Source organism: Crassostrea angulata, chromosome 2, assembly GCF_025612915.1.
Source record: "Crassostrea angulata isolate pt1a10 chromosome 2, ASM2561291v2, whole genome shotgun sequence".
In the NCBI taxonomy this organism is placed as follows: domain Eukaryota; kingdom Metazoa; phylum Mollusca; class Bivalvia; order Ostreida; family Ostreidae; genus Magallana; species Magallana angulata.
The window spans coordinates 40250088-40257643 of record NC_069112.1 but is presented as its reverse complement, the minus strand read 5'-3'; the positions used below and the strand labels follow the sequence as shown (position 1 = coordinate 40257643).

General features: G+C 33.7%; 1 pseudogene; it reads left to right on the top strand.

Annotated features, from left to right (window-relative positions):
* The first annotated feature begins 298 nt into the window (after window positions 1-298).
* Window positions 299-1499, top strand: LOC128171300 (IgGFc-binding protein-like; annotated as a pseudogene).
* The last annotated feature ends 6057 nt before the right edge of the window (window positions 1500-7556 follow it).

Below are 7556 nucleotides of genomic sequence, written 5' to 3'. Positions count from 1 at the left end.
ACGTGTTGTGTTTTATGATAATACAATTAATTCTTTACAATGTACATCCCATACCTATAGATATAAAAGGCACACATCAACTTTATGCTAAACGTTCCCTAAACCGTTACATTATGATGACTAAACGTCTTAAACACTATAGAAAAAAACATATGTGATCATCTTAGACAAATATTGTAAAATTGTTAGCATTTTAACTTAACTAGCGCTTTCCTTTTACAAATAAGGTGTTTCCTTCTTATATTCATGTATTTCTAAATTTACAGAGAACAAGAAATTTGGTTTCGTCGTTTTATTTATGGGGAGGACATCAAATGATACGAAGAATGTTTACATTGCATCCAAGAAAGGTGCAAGCATGAATATATCAACATCTCAAGATCTTGACAACTCCTTAAAACGGCAGATAGACAGATCGGTTATAGCGTCAAGTCAGCATATGATTTTTCCACCTCAATTGGAACTTAACAACTTTAAGAGAGAATTGAAGTCAGTATTCATAGAAACATTTGGCGATTCTTTTGTCGTAAGTCTGGATAATATGAAATGGTATGCTGGAAGCTTAGGACTTATACCAATACATAAACTGTCTACCCATTATGTGGTTATAACGACAGAGCCTTCGAGTTCTTTTAGCAGTCAGTTTGCTTTGGCTGCTATTAAAAAACAATACATCGGTTTCAATAACTTTTAAGATGAAACAAAACATTCCTCTCTATATCCATGGAAACTCCTTTTTGAATGGTGATGCATACACTCTAACACTTGACCGATTTGAAACATATCAAATTGCCCATGGAACGGATTTGACAGGAACCGTTGTTCAATCTTCAAAACCTATCGCAGTATTTTCAGGAAATGATTGTAATTGGCTTGAAAATATAGGTTATTGTGATCCCCTCATTGAGCAGGTTATTCCAACAGCAAAGCTAGATAACACGTACATTGTACCTCCGAATCCAAATGACCGAAACACTAAAGTTCTTATCACTGCGGTAGATCAGAGTAATATTTCCTACACAGTGGATCAAACATCTCACACTGTTTCATTGAACAAACTGGATTCTTTTGATATAATAATTTCTAGCAGGCAAACGTGTGTGATTGAATCAAACACAACAATTATCGTTACAAGTTTTGGCCTTTCATCTCAGATATCTAATATGGGCGATCCTTCAATGACAAACGTACCTGGAGTTCATCAGTATATTGATTACTACAAAACAATCGTGCCATACGGGTTCAATTATAGTTATGTGACCGTGATTATGAAACAATCTTTAAAAGATTCCATCCGTATTAACAACACAGCAATAAACAGAAGCAATGTTGTATTTGAAGAAAATGTATCAGCCATGAAATTATCATACAATGTGAGGTCCATAAAAGTAGAGGCAGGGGAGGTTACCATATCTACGGTCGGCGGGGAGAAGTTTGGACTCATGTTCTCCGGAGTTAAAGCCTGGGCTGCCTATGGTTTCTCTGCATTCAATCTGTGAAACTATAATATAGTAAAACCTACCTACTCCGGCTTATACCGAGTTTGCAACATATTTTTCAAGAACATATTAAATGCGACTTAAAACAGATTAAATGCGACTTAAGAAACGGCAATACCTTTCTAATACAGAGTTCTATTATAAACATGGAAGCAAACGTTAATGTATCATTTCATACAAACGCTACACAACTTACTTTTGACTGTGTAAATAGTCATATTTTAGCTTTTAAGTATTATTTATGTTTAAAGAAAATTAATATTCTTGATTCGCCGTTGCACTGAATGATTGATCAGCAAGAACATGCTTCATATTTTATTTATTTTTTTTAATTACCTCTCTCTCTTTTCTTTCAATTGTTAAACTGGTTGGACTTGTATCCAATATCATATAAAACGATTCTATCGTGTAAGGCTATATTATTTTGTACTTGATACATCTAAAGTAATAATCGCCCTAACGTGCCGTTTTACTATTACAGTTAACATTTTGATATGTTGTCAAAGCAATAATAATAACCTTTGAGATGAAACAATTTTTTATGTCAACTTTCGAAAAAAAAGTACTATTTACTTTATGTTTTATTTTACATCAAATAATGGGTTAAATGTGTGTGGGCTTTTTTTCATCTTAACTGATATGATTTCAATTTTGATATTGATAATTCAATAAAAAATGTTTAATAAAAACAGCAATAATCTGTGATTTTTAATCCCAAAATCAAGGACTAAACGATTCACCTATAACAAAAATGTCATAATTAATATCAAAAGTCGTACAGGGTACAATACTAGTGCAGAGAGGTTTAATATTTGCATTGGTTATAAAGTGAAATATACTGTTTCTTTTCTACCAACACTACCTAAATTGCATACAGTGAAAGGCCAAAAACTAAAATCTCTATCACCGGGACCTAAAACTCATATCTAAGAACTGTTATTAAAAACTATAATATGTTGTAGCTTTTCTTTCACGTAATGAAAATAGCATGTCCTCACTTGATGTCATTGTCGTGGTGGTAGGGACAACATGCAAAAGACAAACACCATATATATACTCATTATAACGATTGTTACAATCTTTTTTTCCAATAATTGTCATCTCACACATGTACGAAAATATATTCTTTTAAAGCTTCAATTTAAACTGAGATTTCGCAAATGTATGTAAAATACATTGATGTTAGAAACATCAACATTATACACTTTTCAGTTAACTTAGTAATTATGGCAAATTGAAAAAAATAACGATTTTTCGTCAAAAAAAAATTACAAGTCTTTATTTTGACGAAATGTTAAATCAGTCGTTGGCGTTTTCTCTCTTTTATCAGACAGCAGCAAAATCTAGAGTTGCCTTTCTTGATATTGAAAGTTAAAATAACGGATTACAGTGCCAAGAGTTATCTATTTTTGATTCAACAGATGTTCTTTGTATGTGTCTTTGGCTATATGGTTAACAGACTTCAATCTATATTTCCCAACTACAAAAAAATAAACAAAAATGAACACACATCAAATCATCACTCCCACGTAAAATTCAATCGCTTAATTAAGTCCTTTAAAGCCCTTCCCTGGTCAAATAACTCCTGTAAAACCAGGCCAGCCTGACCCATCCGTTCCAAAGACATATGGGAAAAAGCATTGGCCAAAGATGAAAACAATATGGTCCACAAAGAGACGCAAAGCTGCCATCATTCAAATGGATGTAGATTCACCACGGTGTTATAAAGCAGCAAACCATTATGTTTGTCTGAACAAGAAGATAGATAAAAAAAAACACACACACACACACACACACAAAAACAAACAAAAATAAACAAAACCCCCCAAAAAAACCCAAAACAAGAGGCCAATACGCCTTAACGGTCACCTGAGTACCATATCCCATATACAAACTTGTCGAGGAGTCGCATATGTGAATTTAAGTAAGTTTCATTCTAGAGTTAAAAAAATATATATATCTAATACAGTAAAACTCGGTTATAGCGAAGTCCTAGGGACCAATGGATTTACTTCGTTATATCCGTAATTCGTTATATCCGTATTACTAATTCGTTATAATAACTAAGCGAATTCACTATATACATGCTTTCTTCCACCAGACTATAACTTTTTCTAATTGAGGCTAAAAATAAAAATACATTACTTTGATACCTTTATTAATCGGATTGTGAATTGAAAAATTTATATTAAAATAAATTCATTCAAATAATTATGTTAAATGGTAGTGCGAACTTTTTAATCTGTAAAGAAATTCGTTATAAAAGTTTTAAATTTCGTTAATGTTCACCTCTACGGGATTCAAAATCAGTTCGCTATATATCCGTAAATTTATTATATCCGAATTCGTTATAACCGGAAAATTTTGCAAATATTTCATAAGATTTTTACCTGGGACTTAAAAAAAATTCGCTATATCCGAGAATTCACTATATCCGTGTTCATACTGAACGAGTTTTACTGTATTGTAATGACGGCCGCCTCCCTACCTGGAATCTTTCAAAAAGGACTATGAAACCTATGATTTTAGCGAAAAACTTAAAGATCATCATAGAGTGCATGGCCCGATATTGAAAAGGTGCAAGACACTGATAGAAAATAATTTTCCCATATTTGTTAATTTTAAAAATATGTTTTATGTGTATGTGTTTTCATAGAAAAACTAAAACAAGGCGGCTAGTTGACATGTTTTATTTAAAACAACCTCCCTGCACCCATCCCCAGGGGCAGACAGAAATCCTTCTTTTGAGGGCATTTAAACAAAAAAGAAACAAAAAAGCATTAAGAAATGACTTAGTGTTACTCACTTCTCCTGTTCAATTATTTAGATTTCACCATCTGTCATTTTTACCAAAATCATTTTACATGTACTGCTTATCGGTGATTTTGGCTAGCCGATTGCTATTCCTAGTGAAGATAATTTTTTTTTCTTACAGATGTGCGAGAGTTGAGAAGGAGATTTTTAAACATTATATACATTACGCCGTTCCTTTCCTCTCCGTACGGCCTGAGCCCCTGACCCAGGGGCAATGAATTCCACAATTCAGGTAGAGGAGTTTGTGGAATACATACGAGGGTTGTTAGAAAAGTTCGCGGACAAAGTGATTTACGGCAAAATTACTGTGTACTTTCTAGGATTGCGTACGTTTTATTAAATGACTACCAATTGAAAATAAATAGGCAAAAATCATATGATTATAGTATTTAAGAACATTTTGGTCTCCATCGTAGGTGGAGATTAAATGAAGGCCCGGTGCTCCAAGATGTCCACTGACGTCAACGTTCTTGATTTTTTTTAAGGCGTTGTTTGTCATAAATCGGCGATAAAACGGTCAAAAATTCTTCAATTTAATTGAAACTTTCACTTCACTTTCACAAAATGACCTTCATAAGTTATTGTGATGTTATATGAAATATCATTTATTTTGATGCACTTAAGCGGTACATTTTCTTGATAAGGAAAATGCGTACAAAATATAAAAAATGAACAAAACTGACATGCTCCATGAAACATATCTTATCAAAATAATTAAGGTGTATATTTGTATGGTGCTTTCAAAACAAACAAACCTTCGCATATTTCTTAGAAAATACGTCAGGATTAAATCTGGAAAGTTTCGCTGGTATCATGTGAATTGTCCACTCACAATCGAACTTGTCCGCGAACTTTTCTAACAACCCTCGTAATCATGCATTCAGCGTTTGTCCCACATGTGTGGCAGTAAAGAAGAAGATTTTCGAAGATTTAGTGCATGTTCACCATATGGCTATATTGGCCCTATCCTAAGGCCTTAACCCCTGTCCCAGTCCTGAATTTAACAATTTAGGTAGAATACTCCAATGGCATCATAACTATGCATTTAGGTTTTTTTTCTTCAAATATTTATGAGAGTAGAGAAGAAAATTTTATAAGATTTAATACAATTTAACTACATGGCCGTATTGACCCTACTCTATAGCCTAAATGCTTGACCCAGGGGCCATGGTTTACACAATTCTTCATGAACATCTTAACCATGTATCCAGTTTATCCTCACATGTGTGGGAGTAAAGAAGACGATGTTAGAATATTGGCTTTGCAGTTTTCAAAAAGAAGTTAAAAATGTAAAATTGTGAACGCATGACGACGGACGAAGACCAATTGCAATAGGTCACATGAATGACTCAGGTGACCTAAACATTACAATTTCATCTTCTAGAATCGGAAAATACAATGAAGAAACTACAGAACGAGCACTTACGCCGGAAAAACCTAGACGACCTACATGCATTCTGCTCCATGAACTCGACGCTCATATGTAGGGTTACATAAGAGATCTGCCTGATTTTTTTTTTTTTGGGGGGGGGGGTATAAATTCTAATATCGATCAATGCGTTGGCACTGGAGTTCTACTACATAAGGACATATTTCTTCTAGAAGAATGTGGTTGTCGAGTTAATCTGACAAATAAATGGGCACGTTGAATGACTTTCACGAAAAGACAGGCTACCATGAGCATCAAACACAAAGTAGAATATTTGGATAACGCGAAGCAAAAATTTTTCGATACGATTAAACAAATGAAGGATTTCAAAATTCCCGACAATCGGGATCAAACGGGATTTAACATGGTTTTTCATTGTTTCTGGACAATACAACATAAGGGCGATAAACAGGTTAACGTTGCAGGGTTAGGGATCAAACGACAAATAACTGCTCTGTTTTGTCTGACACTCACGCTCACTGTTGTAACCTCTCAGCTAACTTACCATGGTTCGACGACCATGTTGCACACTAATATACGATTTTCGACAGAATGGGCAATTACACACTCAGCTAATCACTGAAGTACAGAAAAAGAAAATTATTTAATACATTAAGAGGGTTCTAATTCTCTATGTCGAATCAGTGCGCGAGAACTTACCCGTGTCACAAATAATCCAACCAGCTCTTGCGATTTATGATGTATTCGCTGCCCACAGACGCGAATCAGCACTAACAGAAGCGAATATTCGGTATGTGTTCGTTGGGTCATGAAAGCACATAATGTCATTAGTAAACACATTGAATTCCTCATTATCTCATTTATAAGCGTCGGAATAAATAAAATTTGATTGTGGATTTCTGGTTGTGTGTGCTTCTGAAACGTTTCTATAAATATGATTAAATAACTTCCTCTTTTGTTGAAAACACATCAACTGCATGAGGTGACAGGTAGATCATTACGTGATAATAACGCTAAGCTAGAATAGGGTGGAATGTTGAAACATTATTACTTATTCGGTTTGTTACTAACTCAATACAGAAATATATCGGGTTGATCAATCTCATAGGTGGCGAGGCGAAGCTATGTTCTCATGTGTTTTGATCGCTTTATAAAGTGGTTTTGATCTCTGAAATAAAAAGAACTGAAATTAACCGTGAACACTAACCGAAAATTTGATTATATATATTGCATATGATCTTATTTTCGATAAAAATGGTATTCCATCAAGGTAAACATGTCAAAGATTAAGTATATGAAAACAAAAGTGTAAATTTGGATATTTATTTTTTTTAATCTACCATATAAAGCTAGTGTTGGTGAACGATGTGACGCATGGGCCTCTTGTTTTGTTTTTGTTTTTCACTGACCCCTTTCTTGATCCGATTGGTGAGTATTTGTTGGCTATAATTGAAAGTAATTGCAATTTAAAAAGATATTCACAATTACGAGTTATTTTTCATGATATTAAGATACCATGCTTCCCCTGTTTCAATATGTATTGGATATGATATTTACTAAGATTGAAACATCGGTATACTTTGATTATTTTACACCTGATCAAAATCTTCCATGACAAAACCATCCTCATTCACATTTTTGTTCATTTCACTCAAAATCTAAATTTAAAAAAAAATACTCATTTCAAATCACTAGAGAGATAAAAAGTCTACCCACTTTATACATATCTGCAATGAAAATTCTGTTCGCAAAACTTATCGAAAGGAACGAAAGTTTATGTAAACTATCCATGCAATCACTGAGGATATCCGAAAGCAAACGATAAACCAAGAGGAATCTTTTCGCGGATTGAT